The sequence below is a fragment of the Oncorhynchus tshawytscha genome, linkage group LG08 (assembly GCF_018296145.1).
Source record: "Oncorhynchus tshawytscha isolate Ot180627B linkage group LG08, Otsh_v2.0, whole genome shotgun sequence".
Taxonomy (NCBI): domain Eukaryota; kingdom Metazoa; phylum Chordata; class Actinopteri; order Salmoniformes; family Salmonidae; genus Oncorhynchus; species Oncorhynchus tshawytscha.
In genome coordinates, this window is record NC_056436.1 from 23,247,943 (window position 1) to 23,262,641 (window position 14,699).

The following is a 14,699-nucleotide window of genomic DNA, read 5'->3' on the forward strand; positions in this document are numbered from 1 at the left end:
GACCTCTCTCTCTCTCTCTCTCTCGACCTCTCTCGACCTCTCTCTCGACCTCTCGACCTCTCGAACCCTCGACCTCTCGACCTCTCTCGACCTCTCGCCTCTCTCGACCTCTCTCGACCTCGACCTCTCTCGACCTCGACCTCTCTCTCGACCTCGACCTCTCTCTCGACCGCTCTCTCTCTCGACCTCTCTCTCTCTCTCGACCTCTCTCTCGACCTCTCTCTCGACCTCTCTCTCGACCTCTTTCTCGACCTCTCTCTCTCTCTTCACCTCTCTCTCTCTTCGACCTCTCTCTCTCTCTCTCTCTCTCGACCTCTCTCGACCTCTCTCTCTCTCTCTCTCGACCTCTCTCCTCTCTCTCTCGACCTCTCTCTCTCTCTCGACCTCGACCTCTCTCTCGACCTCTCTCTCTCTCTCTCTCTCTCTCTCTCTCTCTCTCTCTCTCTCTCTCTCTCTCGACCTCTCTCTCTCTCTCGACCTCTCTCTCTCGACCTCTCTCTCTCTCGACCCTCTCTCTCGACCTCTCTCTCTCTCGACCTCTCTCTCGACCTCCCTCTCTCTCTCTCGACCTCTCTCTCTCTCTCGACCTCTCTCTCTCTCTCGACCTCTCTCTCGACCTCTCTCTCGACCTCTCTCTCTCTCTCTCTCGACCTCTCTCTCTCTTCACCTCTCTCTCTCGACCTCTCTCTCTCGACCTCTCTCTCTCTCTCTCGACTCTCTCTCTCTCTCTCTCTCTCGACCTCTCTCTCTCTCTCGACCTCTCTCTCTCTCTCGACCTCTCTCTCTCTCGACCTCTCTCTCTCTCGACCTCTCTCTCTCTCGACCTCTCTCTCTCGACCTCTCTCTCTCTCTCTCGACCTCTATCTCTCTCTCTCTCGACCTCTCTCTCTCACTCTCTCTCTCTATATATATACCTCTCGACCTCTCTCTCTCTCTCTCTCTCTCTCTCGACCTCTCTCTCGACCTCTCTCTCGACCTCTCTCTCTCGACCTCTCTCTCTCGACCTCTCTCTCTCGACCTCTCTCTCTCGACCTCTCGACCTCTCTCTCTCTCTCTCTCGACCTCTCTCTCTCTCTCTCTCTCTCTCTCTCGGCCGCTCTCTCTCTCGACCTCTCTCTCTCGACCTCTCTCCTCTCTCTCTCTCTCGGCCTCTCTCTCTCTCGACCTCTCTCTCTCTCGACCTCTCTCTCTCGACCTCTCTCTCGACCTCTCTCTCTCTCGACCTCTCTCTCTCTCTCTCTCGACCTCTCTCTCTCTCTCTCTCGACCTCTCTCTCTCTCTCTCGACCTCTCTCTCTCTCTCTCTCGACCTCTCTCTCGACCTCTCTCGACCCTCTCTCGACCTCTCTCTCGACCTCTCTCTCTCTCTCGACCTCTCTCTCTCGACCTCTCTCGACCTCTCTCTCTCTCTCTCTCGACCTCTCTCTCTCTCTCTCTCGACCTCTCTCTCTCTCTCGACCTCTCTCTATATATCTCTCTCTCTCTCGACCTCTCTCTCTCTCACACTCTCTCTCTCTCTCTCGATATTTCTCTCTCTCTCTCGACCTCTCTCCTCTCTCTCTCTCTCGACCTCTCTCTCTCTCTCTCTCTCTCTCTCGACCTCTCTCTCTCTCGACATCTCTCTCTCGACCTCTCTCTCTCTCTCAACCTCTCTCTCTCTCTCTCTCGACCTCTCTCTCTCTCTCTCTCTCTCTCTCTCTCTCTCTCGACCTCTCTCTCTCTCTCTCGACCTCTCTCTCTCGCCCTCTCTCTCTCTCTCTCTCTCGACCTCTCTCTCTCTCGACCTCTCTCGACCTCTCTCTCTCTCTCGACCTCTCTCTCTCTCTCGACCTCCTCTCTCTCTCTCTCCTCTCTCTCGACCTCTCTCTCTCTCTCTCTCTCTCTCGACCTCTCTCTCTCTCTCGACCTCTCTCTCTCTCTCTCTCTCGACCTCTCTCTCTCTCTCTCTCTCTCGACTCTCTCTCTCTCGACCTCTCTCTCTCTCGACCCTCTCTCTCTCTCGACCTCTCTCGACCTCTCTCTCTCTCTCTCTCTCGACCTCTCTCTCTCGACCTCTCGACCTCTCTCTCTCTCTCGGCCTCTCTCTCTCTCGACCTCTCTCTCTCTCTCGACCTCTCTCTCTCTCTCGACCTCTCTCTCTCTCGACCTCTCTCTCTCTCTCGACCTCTCTCTCTCTCTCGACCTCTCTCTCTCTCTCGACCTCTCGACCTCTCTCTCTCGACCTCTCGACCTCTCTCTCCCGACCTCTCGACCTCTCTCTCTCTCTCGACCTCTCTCTCTCTCTCGACCTCTCTCTCTCTTTCGACCTCTCTCTCTCTCTCGACCTCTCTCTCTCTCTCGACCTCTCTCTCTCTCCTCGACCTCTCTCTCTCTCTCGACTCTCTCTCTCTCTCGACCTCTCGACCTCTCTCTCCACCATCTCTCTCTCGACTTCTATCTCTCTCTCTCTCTCTCGATCTCTCTCTCTCTCTCTCGGCCTCTCTCTCTCTCTCTCTCCTCTCTCTCTCTCTCTCTCTCTCTCTCTCTCTCTCTCTCTCGACCTCTCTCTCGACCTCTCTCTCTCTCGACCTCTCTCTCTCTCTCTCTCTCTCTCTCTCTCTCGACCTCTCTCTCGACCTCTCTCGACCTCTCTCTCTCTCTCGACCCTCTCTCTCTCTCTCTCGACCTCTCTCTCTCTCTCGACCTCTCTCGACTCTCGACCTCTCTCTCGACCTCTCTCTCTCTCACCTCTCTCTCTCTCTCTCTCTCGACCTCTCTCTCTCTTCACCTCTCTCGACCTCTCTCTCTCTCTCTCTCTCGACCTCTCTCTCTCTCTCTCGACCTCTCTCTCTCTCACTAGACCTCCTCTCTCTCTCTCTCTCTCGACCTCTCTCAATTCAATTCAATTCAAGGGCTTTATTGGCATGGGAAACCTAACATTGCCAAAGCAAGTCTAGACAACATACAAAGTGAATATATAAAGTGATAAAACAACAAAAATTAACAGTAAACATTACACATACAAGTTTCGACCTCGACCTCTCTCTCTCTCGCTCGACCTCTCTCTACTCTCTCTCGACCTCGGCCTCTCTCTCTCGACCTCTCTCTCGACCTCTCTCTCTCTCTTCACCTCTGTCTCTCTTCACCTCTCTCTCTCGACCTCTCTCTCGACCTCTCTCTCGGCCTCTCTCTCTCTCTCTCTCGACCCTCTCTCCTCTCTCTCTCGACCTCTCTCTCTCTCTCGACCTCGACCTCTCTCTCGACCTCTCTCTCTCTCTCTCGGCCTCTCTCGACCTCTCGACCTCTCTCTCGACCTTCTCTCTCGACCTCTCTCTCTCTCTCTCGACCTCTCTCGACCTCTCGACCTCTCTCTCGACCTCTCTCTCTCTCGACCTCTCTCTCTCTCTCGACCGCTCTCTCTCTCTCTCTCTCGACCTCTCTCGACCTCTCTCTCGACCTCTCTCTCGACCTCTCGACCTCTCGAACCCTCGACCTCTCGACCTCTCTCGACCTCTCGACCTCTCTCGACCTCTCTCTCCTCGACCTCTCTCTCGACCTCGACCTCTCTCTCGACCGCTCTCTCTCTCGACCTCTCTCTCTCTCTCGACTCTCTCGACCTCTCTCTCGACCTCTCTCTCGACCTCTTTCTCGACCTCTCTCTCTCTCTCACCTCTGTCTCTCTTCACCTCTCTCTCTCGACCTCTCTCTCGACCTCTCTCGACCCTCTCTCTCTCTCTCTCGACCTCTCTCTCTCTCTCTCGACCTCTCTCTCTCTCGACCTCTCTCTCTATATCTCTCTCTCTCTCTCCTCTCTCTCTCTCTCTCTCTATATCTCTCTCTCTATATACCTCTCTCTCTATCTCTCTCTCTCTCTCTCGACCTCTCTCGGCCTCTCTCTCTGGACCTCTCTCTCTCGACCTCTCTCTCTCTCGACCTCCTCTCTCTCTCGACCTCTCTCTCTCGACCTCTCTCTCGACCTCTCTCTCTCTCTCGACCTCTCTCTCTCTCTCGACCTCTCTCTCTCTCTCGACCTCTCTCTCGACCTCTCTCTCGACCCTCTCTCTCTCTCTCTCTCTCTCTCGACCTCTCTCTCTCTTCTCTCTCTCTCTATCACCTCTCTCTCTCGACCTCTCTCTCTCTCTCGACCTCTCTCTCTCTCTCTCTCTCTCTCGACCTCTCTCTCTCTCGACCTCTCTCTCTCTCGACCTCCTCTCTCTCTCGACCTCTCTCTCTCTCGACCTCTCTCTTTCTCGACCTCTCTCTCTCTGTCTCGACCTCTCTCTCTCTCTCTCGACCTCTATCTCGACCCTCTCTCTCTCGACCTCTCTCTCTCTCGACCTCTCTCTCGACCTCTCGACCTCTCGACCTCTCTCTCTCTCTCGACCTCTCTCTCTCTCTCGACCTCTCTCTCCACCTCTCTCTCGACCTCTCTCTCTCACTCTCTCTCTCGACCTCTCGACCTCTCTCTCTCTCTCTCTCGACCTCTCTCTCTCTCTCTCTCTCTCTCTCTCGACCTCTCTCTCTCTCTCGACCTCTCTCTCTCGACCTCTCTCTCTCTCTCTCTCTCGACCTCTCTCTCTCGACCTCTCTCTCTCGACCTCTCTCTCTCGACCCTCTCTCTCGACCTCTCTCTCTCTCGACCTCTCTCTCTCTCTCTCTCGACCTCTCTCTCTCTCTCTCACCTCTCTCTCTCTCTCTCGACTCTCTCTCTCTCTCTCGACCTCTCTCTCTCTCTCTCTCGACCTCTCTCGACCTCTCTCTCTCGACCTCTCTCTCTCTCTCGACCTCTCTCTCTCTCCTCTCTCTCTCTCTCTCTCTCTCTCGACTCTCTCTCTCTCTCTCTCTCGACCTCTCTCTCTCTCTCTCTCTCTCCTCTCTCTCTCTCTCGACCTCACCTCTCTCTCTCTCTCTCTCTCTCTCCTCTCTCTCTCTCTCGACCTCTCTCTCTCTCTCTCTCTCTCGACCTCTCGACCTCTCTCTCTCTCTCTCTCGACCTCTCTCGACTCTCTCCTCTCTCTCGACCTCTCTCTCTCTCTCAACCTCTCTCTCTCTCTCTCTCGACCTCTCTCTCTCTCTCTCTCTCGACCTCTCTCTCTCTCTCTCGACCTCTCTCTCTCTCTCTCTCCTCTCTCTCGACCTCTCTCTCTCGACCTCTCTCTCTCTCGACCTCTCTCTCTCTCTCTCTATCTCTCTCTCGACCTCGACCTCTCTCTCTCTCTCGAGCCCTCTCTCTCTCTCTCTCTCTCTCTCTCTCTCGACCTCTCTCTCTCGACCTCTCTCTCTCTCTCGACCTCTCTCTCTCTCTCTCTCTCGACCTCCTCTCTCTCTCGAACTCTCCTCTCTCTCGGCCGCTCTCTCTCTCTCGACCTCTCTCTCTCTCTCGACCTCTCTCGACCTCTCGACCTCTCTCTCTCGACCTCTCGACCTCTCTCTCGACCTCTCGACCTCTCTCTCTCTCTCGACCTCTCTCTCTCTCTCGACCTCTCTCTCTCTCGACCTCTCTCTCTCTCTCGACCTCTCTCTCTCTCGACCTCTCTCTCTCCCTCGACCTCTCTCTCTCTCTCGACCTCTCTCTCTCTCTCTCGACCTCTCGACCTCTCTCTCTCTCGACTCTCTCTCTCTCTCTCTCTCTCTCTCTCTCTCTCTCTCTCTCTCTCTCTCTCTCTCTCTCTCTCTCTCTCTCTCTCTCTCTCTCTCGACCTCTCTCTCTCTCTCTCTCTCTCGACCTCTCTCTCTCTCTCTCGACCTTTCTCTCTCTCTCTCTCTCTCTCTCGACCTCTCTCTCTCTCTCTCGACCTCTCGACCTCTCTCTCTCTCTCTCTCGACCTCTCTCTCTCTCGACCTCTCTCGACCTCTCTCTCTCCTCGACCTCTCTCTCTCGACCTCTCTCTCTCTCGACCTCTCTCTCTCGACCTCTCTCTCTCGACTCTCTCTCTCTCTCTCTCTCTCTCTCTCTCGACCTCTCTCTCTCTCGACTCTCTCTCTCTCTCTCTCTCTCTCTCTCGACCTCTCTCTCGACCTCTCTCTCTCTCTCTCTCCGACCTCTCTCTCTCTCGACCTCTCTCTCCCGACCTCTCTCTCTCGACCTCTCTCTCTCGACCTCTCTCTCTCGACCTCTCTCTCTCTCTCGACCTCTCTCTCTCTCTCTCGACCTCTCTCTCTCTCGACCTCCAGCTCTCTCTCTCTCTCTCGACCTCTCTCTCTCTGTCTCTCTCTCTCTCTCTCTCTCTCTCTCGACCTCCCTCTCTCTCTCTCGACCTCCTCTCTCTCTCTCTCTCTCTCTCGACCTCTCTCTCTCTCTCTCTCTCTCTCTCTCTCTCTCTCTCTCTCTCTCTCTCTCGACCTCTCTCTCTCTCTCTCTCTCTCTCTCTCTCTCTCTCTCTCTCTCTCTCTCTCGACCTCCTCTCTCTCTCTCTCGACCTCCTCTCTCTCGACCTCTCTCTCTCTCTCTCTCTCTCTCGACCTCTCTCTCTCTCGACCTCTCTCGACCTCTCTCTCTCTCTCTCTCTCTCTCTCTCTCTCGACCTCTCCTCTCTCGACCTCTCTCTCTCTCGACCTCTCTCGACCTCTCGACCTCTCTCTCTCGACCTCTCGACCTCTCTCTCTCGACCTCTCGACCTCTCTCTCTCTCTCTCTCTCTCTCTCTCTCTCTCTCGACCTCTCTCTCTCTCTCGACCTCTCTCTCTCTCGACCTCTCTCTCTCGACCTCTCTCTCTCTCTCGACCTCTCTCTCTCTCTCTCGACCTCTCGACCTCTCTCTCCACCTTGCTCTCTCTCTCGACTCTCTATCTCTCTCTCTCTCGACCTCCCTCTCTCTCTCGACCTCTCTCTCTCTCTCTCTCTCTCTCGACCTCTCTCTCTCTCTCTCGACCTCTCTCTCTCTCTCTCGAGACCTCTCTCTCTCTCTCTCTCTCGACCTCTCTCTCTCTCTCTCTCTCTCTCTCTCTCTCTCTCTCTCTCGACCTCTCTCTCTCTCGACCTCTCTCTCTCTCTCTCTCTCTCTCTCTCTCTCGACCTCTCTCTCTCTCCTCTCTCTCTCTCTCTCTCTCTGTCTCTCTCTCTCTCTCTCTCTCCGCTCTCTCTCTCTCTCTCCTCCTCTCTCTCTCTCGACCTCTCGACCTCTCTCTCTCTCTCTCTCGACCGCTCTCTCTCTCTCTCTCTTTCTCTCGACCGCTCTCTCTCTCGACCGCTCTCTCTCTCGACCGCTCTCTCTCGACCGCTCTCTCTCGACCTGGGCTTGGATTTATATTACTGCAGGCATATACCTCAGAGAGAGAGAATGAAAAAGAGAGATAGAGAGATAGTTAGAGTGTTGGTGGTGAGAGAGGCCTGCCCTCTGCGGGTCTACTCCATCCACATGTATTTTTATTTCAACACCCCTGTAGTGTGTCACAGTCAGCTCCCACCACAGAGAAATGTGTTCATGTTATACTACCCTGGAAGCCAGTTTAGGCCCAACTTAGGAATCTTTTAAGATACATTTTTCTTAAAGTGCATATTGGTACCCATCATATTATAACGTGTTTCATCTGTTTATGGTTTTGAGCTTGGTATTACCAAAACAGAAAACAATTCAACTAGGTCTTTGTCACGCTTCAAACACATTCAGCCTGCTCATTGGTCCTTGGCTTCCAGCTAAAGCCGTCCAGCAGTTATATTGCCCAGGTGTGGATCAGATCAGAGTTAGGGGACTGAGAGGAGGCCCCCTGTCTGTCTCCAAGACACTTCCCCTGGGCTAGCCCATCCAGACCTCCCCCTGGGTCCCTCAGGTTTTTCAGACCTCCACGACCCATCCAGAACAGAGCCCACTCCCCAATAAGTCAGCCATTTTAACACAGTTTATCTCCCATCTTAAACTGCCTCTGGCCAACTTAAACTGATTAGCCTTAACCTACCAGCCCTACCTGACTCTTTTGGCCCTGCATCAATACCACTTATCAATCAATATCAATATTGATCAAGGCCTCCCATGTCAGACCAAGGGCAAGCATTGATATTGATTTTAACCATATTAGCCGGGACAAAAGGTTGCCAAATCAGTTTCGACGCAACACATCAGAGGAATATGACAGCGCAGTTCCAGTAAGGATTCGATTTGATCAGCGTTAACTACTGATTTGATATACCAATACTATGACCTAAATCAGTCAGTAATCAAGTCACAAGGTATGTTAATTTAGTAATGCCTGCCCTTTAAATGCAGAAGGTTGTATGAATCGATCTCTCAGTAAACCTAGCATCAGATCAAATACAGTTACTGAGCATGCGTAGGTAAAACTGACCCACTGAGGGAGTCTGGGTCTCCAGAGAACCGCGGTGATGGTGCTGGTGCTGGTGCTGTGGTTTGTGTACCTTCACCCGAGAGAGCGGTTACATCACACAGAGACACACACACACACACACCCTTCATTAGCTAGGGCATGAGAAAAGCGTTCTTTCTCCCCCGATCAAATATTGATGCCCTGCGCGAGACCAAACCAAATGAGTGAATAAGTCATGAAACGGCTGAGCAGCAACACACAACAAAGAGCGTGTGGACTGTGGAGAGGAGACTTTTACACTGTTGAATGTTTCTCGCTTATCACCACAGAGCTTCAAATGAGCAGGAAGAGAAGGGAGGACTAACATACCAACTGGAATGGTGGGCTTCATTAAAGGAACATTTTTGAAAAGTGGGAACTAGAAATAGATGTGGTTTTGGAATTTTAAACGACCTAGGAGTTTTTGACAACCATTTACATGAAATTCACAATACCACACATTCAGCCTTTGAAATGATCTGAAATACATAATTGAATGCTTACGGTATGGTTATTTCTCCTAAAATAGATGGCCTATGGATATCCCCTTCTACTGGCTAGCATTACGTATAAATTGGCATCGGGCGTTGAATAAATTACTCCTAGCAGAGCCCTGTCTTTAAAAACTGAACAACGGCCATTGAAAAGATTGAGCTCTATTCTGTGATATGCGTTCTAGCAGACGAGGAAATAGCCACTTCCCTTTGAAGCTCCCTGAGGGTCTCATTTAGCGGACATCACTTTTTTGGGTCAGCAAGTAAATGCAAAAAATATGTCCTACCAAAGCCTTTCCATTTATCTGGGTGGGTATTCTGTGTCAGCCTCAGCGTGCCTAATTCTCCCAGGAACTCCCCTCTGCTGAGGAAGACAAGGCTGACTGGCAAACGCACACATTATCTCTGCAGTGATCCCATTCCAGCCTCCTATTACAGGGTCTGTCGCCAAGCACAGCGCCACAATGGCAGCTTAGGGACACACACACACACACACACACACACACACACACACACACACACACACACACACACACACACACACACACACACACACAGAGAGATCTGCTACTCTCATTAAATAAAATATGTTGTATTTACATGTCATACAGCACACTTCGTGTTATTTGTCAAGCTGCCACATATATCAAATGCATGTCTACTGACATCAAACTCACTCCAGCAGGGTTTCTGAAGTACTTTCTAAGGTAGAGAAGTTGAAAAGAAGGATTCTGACACACCACGGTTTCCCAGTAGATGGATAAGTGTGCTTGCTAACTTTTCTCCGTCCAAATGGTATTTTTTATCCATTAAGCCTTTTCACCCTGAAGAATTCATAGGGCCGTCAAATGAAAGAAAGGGTCAAATGTTCCCGTTTACGGGGAGTGCCTGTAGAACAAAGGGGAGCGTGAGGAGCCATTTTGGGGCTGTCAGAGAGGTTTTGTGCCGTTAAAAGGCTGCTGTGATATGCTCTGACATGGGAGGCCTTCCACAGAGCTTTTAAGAGCCATGTGTCGTGGGCACTCTTGCCATCACGACACGGACAAAAGCACACCTGTCACTGACTGCTGAGCGTTGCTGCACTTAAGATTTTTCTTTTTTTTTGGGGGGGGTTTAGACTGATGTCGGGCGTGAGGTGAGCTGGTGATAGTGTTGTTGTACACTTCAGCTCCTTTGTAGCTCAACATAAAACTCCTCTTTGTGATGACAAAATGGCATTTCTGAGAGTTTGTTCAATTGTCTTCCATGGCATGGGTGAGCTCAAACTTCAGGTTGAAATCATTAGTTCAATGTAAAAGGATGAAGTTTATTGAAAAGGTGGGTTACAACTTCATGTAACTTCAGTGTCTCGTGATGACACACACCTCTTTACGATTTTAGCAAGTAAATCTTTGTGGGGCAAACTAAAAATAAAAATAAATGATGCATGCCAGCAAAGCCACAACTCAACACTAAACAATACATTAATTGTTTAAACAATTAATTAAACAATTGAGATGTACAAACTATGTCATAAGGGAACGAAGAGCGGATAACAGGCAGTCCGTAATTCTGATGAAGACATGAATGAGCACCTCTCGAGTGGCACAGCAGTCTAAGGAAGTGCCTCATAATGCTAGAGACGTTCCTACAGACCCAGGTTCGATCCTGAGCTATACCACAACCGGCCGTGATCGGGAGTCACATAGGGCGGCGCACAATTGGCCCTCCCTGGTTAGGGGAGGGTTTGGCCGGAGGGGGTTTTACTTGGCTCATCGCGCTCTAGAGACTCCTTATGGCAGGCTGGCTGCCTGCAAGCTGACCTTGGTCTTCAGCTGAATGGCATTTCCTCCGAGACATTACATTTCTCTAAAACAGGCTATAGGTTACATGTGTACCACCAGAACAGGAGTCAAAATTAAGAGTGGAAAAGGGACCAAATTATTAAGGTGAGGCACATGGGCTTCTAACATCTTACTACACAACATACACTTAGTATTACCTTCTTAGCTACAGTATACATACCTCCCTGGCATATTACATCATTTATGCAGCAGCATACAAGACATTTTTGACTCACCTTGTTGTGCTGTGCTCACTTGAACAGCAAGGTGGCACGGCTGTCCTTCATGGGCAAATTTTGTCATCAGATTTTGTCATCAAAGTCTGGTATTCTTTGGATGTTTAGTGCTTTCAAGACAACTGGGAACTCTGAAAAAAACAAGGTTGAATCATGATGACATCAGTGATTGTCAGGTCGGAGCTCTAGAAAGAGGTCCAAGTTCAAAACGCTTGTTTCCCAGTTTCCAGTTGTCTTGAACTCACGGAAGGCAGATTTCCCAGTTCTGAGTTTCCAGTTGTCTTGAACTCACGGAAGGCAGATTTCCAAGTTCTGAGTTTCCAGTTGTCATGAACTCACGGAAGGCAGATTTCCCAGTTCTGAGTTTCAAGTTGTCTTGAACTCACGGAAGGCAGATTTCCCAGTTCTGAGTTTCCAGTTGTCTTGAACTCACGGAAGGCAGATTTCCCAGTTCTGAGTTTCCAGTTGTTTTGAACACGGCAGAAGTCATGCTGGATTGACAGCATGGCCAATGTTAAATATTTATCATTTTAAGTGTGGAAAAGAGACCCTTAAACCCAGACTTTGGACCACACACACTCTCCACTGAATAACAGGCTAGTGATTGCTTTGCAGTGCTTGCAGTTAGCCATTGATTTCTTACAAACCACTCATTGTTGAATGTGATTTGTTGTGTAATGTTTGTGTCCAATGGCCAATGAGCACCGATACATTTTATATATAATTTCTCTTCATTATTTATCTTCATATGACAAGGATTAAAAAGCATTTGCCAGTATATGTTGACTAGATTCATGATGATGACTGCTAGCTTGTTAGCCAAGATTTTTAAAGTCCAATCAAAGCTACTGTAGATATCATGTAATTTGACGTAATTTTATCTGTGGCCAATAACCTTGAGCCTTCTTGGATGGGCACTTCAAATGTAACTCTATGGCAGCACCCAAGAGGCTTGAATTTTCGAGCTCTACCCATAGATTTGGTGATGACCTAGTGTCCCCAGGAGTGATGGAACACGGCGCAACTAGAGACCATTACCAACCCCTTATTTTCCACTGGCTGCCCTACCACAGAAAGCACTGTGCTAGGCTGAAACACCTGCATTTTGTAGCCGCCTTAGTTTGTATATGGTTGAGACCAAGTTTGCATGCAGTTTTATTAACTCAAAGATTATATATATTTTTTACATTGTTTGTAAACGTATATGTGACAGGTCTCTATCATTTAGCAATCTAATTTCAAAATAACATGCAAACAGGCAACCCCAAAAACATTTATATTTTGATTGCTAATGACCGGTCGCCACGCCATGTCTAATCTAAACTAAGCTAAGCTAATCTCTCTGCTTTACTCCCAGTCCCAGCTCTCTCTGCTTTACTCCCAGTCCCAGATCTCTCTCCTTTACACCCAGTCCCAGCTCTCTCTGCTTTACTCCCAGTCCCAGCTCTCTCCTTTACACCCAGTCCCAGCTCTCTCTCCTTTACACAATGTCCCAGCTCTCTCTCCTTTACACAATGTCCCAGCTCTCTCTCCTTTATACCCAGTCCCAGCTCTCTCTGCTTTACTCCCAGTCCTAGATTTCTCTCCTTTACACCCAGTCCCAGCTCTCTCTACTTTACACCCAGTCCCAGCTCTCTATCATTTACACCCAGTCCCAGCACTCTCTCCTTTACACCCAGTCCCAGCCCTCTCTCCTTTACACCCAGTCCCAGCCCTCTCTCCTTTACACCCAGTCCCAGCCCTCTCTCCTTTACACCCAGTCCCAGCCCTCTCTCCTTACACCCAGTACACCCAGTCCCAGCCCTCTCTCCTTTACACCCAGTCCCAGCCCTCTCTCCTTTACACCCAGTCCCAGCCCTCTCTCCTTTAGTCCCACAAAGTCCCAGCCCTCTCTCCTTTACACCCAGTCCCAGCCCTCTCTCCTTTACACCCAGTCCCAGCTCTCTCTCCTTTACACCCAGTCCCAGCTCTCTCTCCTTTACACCCAGTCCCAGCTCTCTCTCCTTTACACCCAGTCCCAGCCCTCTCTCCTTTACACCCAGTCCCAGCCCTCTCTCTCTGCTTTACACCCAGTCCCAGGTCTCTCTGCTTTACACCCAGTCCCAGCCCTCTCTGCTTTACACCCAGTCCCAGCTCTCTCTCCTTTACACCCAGTCCCAGCCCTCTCTGCTTTACACCCAGTCCCAGTCCCCTCTCTGCTTTACCCACCCAGTCCCAGTCCCAGCCCTCTCTCCTTTACACCCAGTCCCAGCCCTCTCTGATTTACACCCAGTCCCAGCCCTCTCTGCTTTACACCCAGTCCCAGCCCTCTCTCCTTTACACCCAGTCCCAGCCCTCTCTCCTTTACACCCAGTCCCAGCCCTCTCTCCTTTACACCCAGTCCCAGCCCTCTCTCCTTTACACCCAGTCCCAGCCCTCTCTCCTTTACACCCAGTCCCAGCCCTCTCTGCTTTACACCCAGTCCCAGGTCTCTCTGCTTTACACCCAGTCCCAGCCCTCTCTGCTTTACACCCAGTCCCAGCCCTCTCTGCTTTACACCTCCCAGCCCTCCTTTACACCCAGTCCCAGCCCTCTCTTTCCTTTACACCCAGTCCCAGCTCTCTCTCCTTTACACCCAGTCCCAGCTCTCTCTGCTTTACACCCAGTCCCAGCCCTCTCTGCTTTACACCCAGTCCCACACCCAGTCCCAGCCCTCTCTCCTTTACACCCAGTCCCAGCCCTACACCCAGTCCCTCCTTTACACCCAGTCCCAGCTCTCTCTCCTTTACACCCCCTCTCTCCTTTACACCCAGTCCCAGCCTCTCTCCTTTACACCCAGTCCCAGCCCTCTCTCCTTTACACCCAGTCCCAGCCCTCTCTCCTTTACACCCAGTCCCAGCCCCAGTCCTCTCCTTTACACCCAGTCCCAGCCCTCTCTCCTTTACACCCAGTCCCAGCCCTCTCTCCTTTACACCCAGTCCCAGCCCTCTCTGCTTTACACCCAGTCCCAGCTCTCCTTTACACCCAGTCCTCTTACACCCAGTCCCAGCCCTCTCTCCTTTACACCCAGTCCCAGCCCTCTCTCCTTTACACCCAGTCCCAGCCCTCTCCTTTACACCCCTTTACACCCAGTCCCAGCCCTCTCTCCTTTACACCCAGTCCCAGCCCTCTCTCCTTTACACCCAGTCCCAGCCCTCTCTCCTTTACACCCAGTCCCCTCTCTCCTTTACACCCATGCCCAACCCAGTCTCTCCTTTTTACACCCAGTCCCAGCCCTCTCTCCTTTACACCCAGTCCCAGCTCTCTATCCTTTACACCCAGTCCCAGGTCTCTCGCCTTTACACCCAGTCGCAACTCTCTCGCCTTTACACCCAGTCCCAGCTCTCTCTCCTTTACACCCAGTCCCAGTTCTCTCTCCTTTACACCCAGTCCCAGCTCTCTCTGCTTTACACCCAGTCCCAGCCCTCTCTGCTTTACACCCAGTCCCAGCCCCCTCTGCTTTACACCCATTCCCAGCTATCTCTGCTTTACACCCAGTCCCAGCCCCTCTGCTTTACACCCATTCCCAGCTCTCTCTCCTTTACACCCAGTCCCAGCCCTCTCTGCTTTACACCCAGTCCCAGCTCTCTCTCCTTTACACCCAGTCCCAGCTCTCTCTCCTTTACACCCAGTCCCAGCCCTCTCTGCTTTACACCCAGTCCCAGCTCTCTCTCCTTTACACCCAGTCCCAGCTCTCTCTGCCTTACACCCAGTCCCAGCTCTCTCTCCTTTACACCCAGTCCCAGCCCTCTCTGCTTTACACCCAGTCCCAGCCCTCTCTGCTTTACACCCAGTCCCAGCCCTCTCTGCTTTACACCCAGTCCCAGCCCTCTCTCCTTTACCCAGTCCC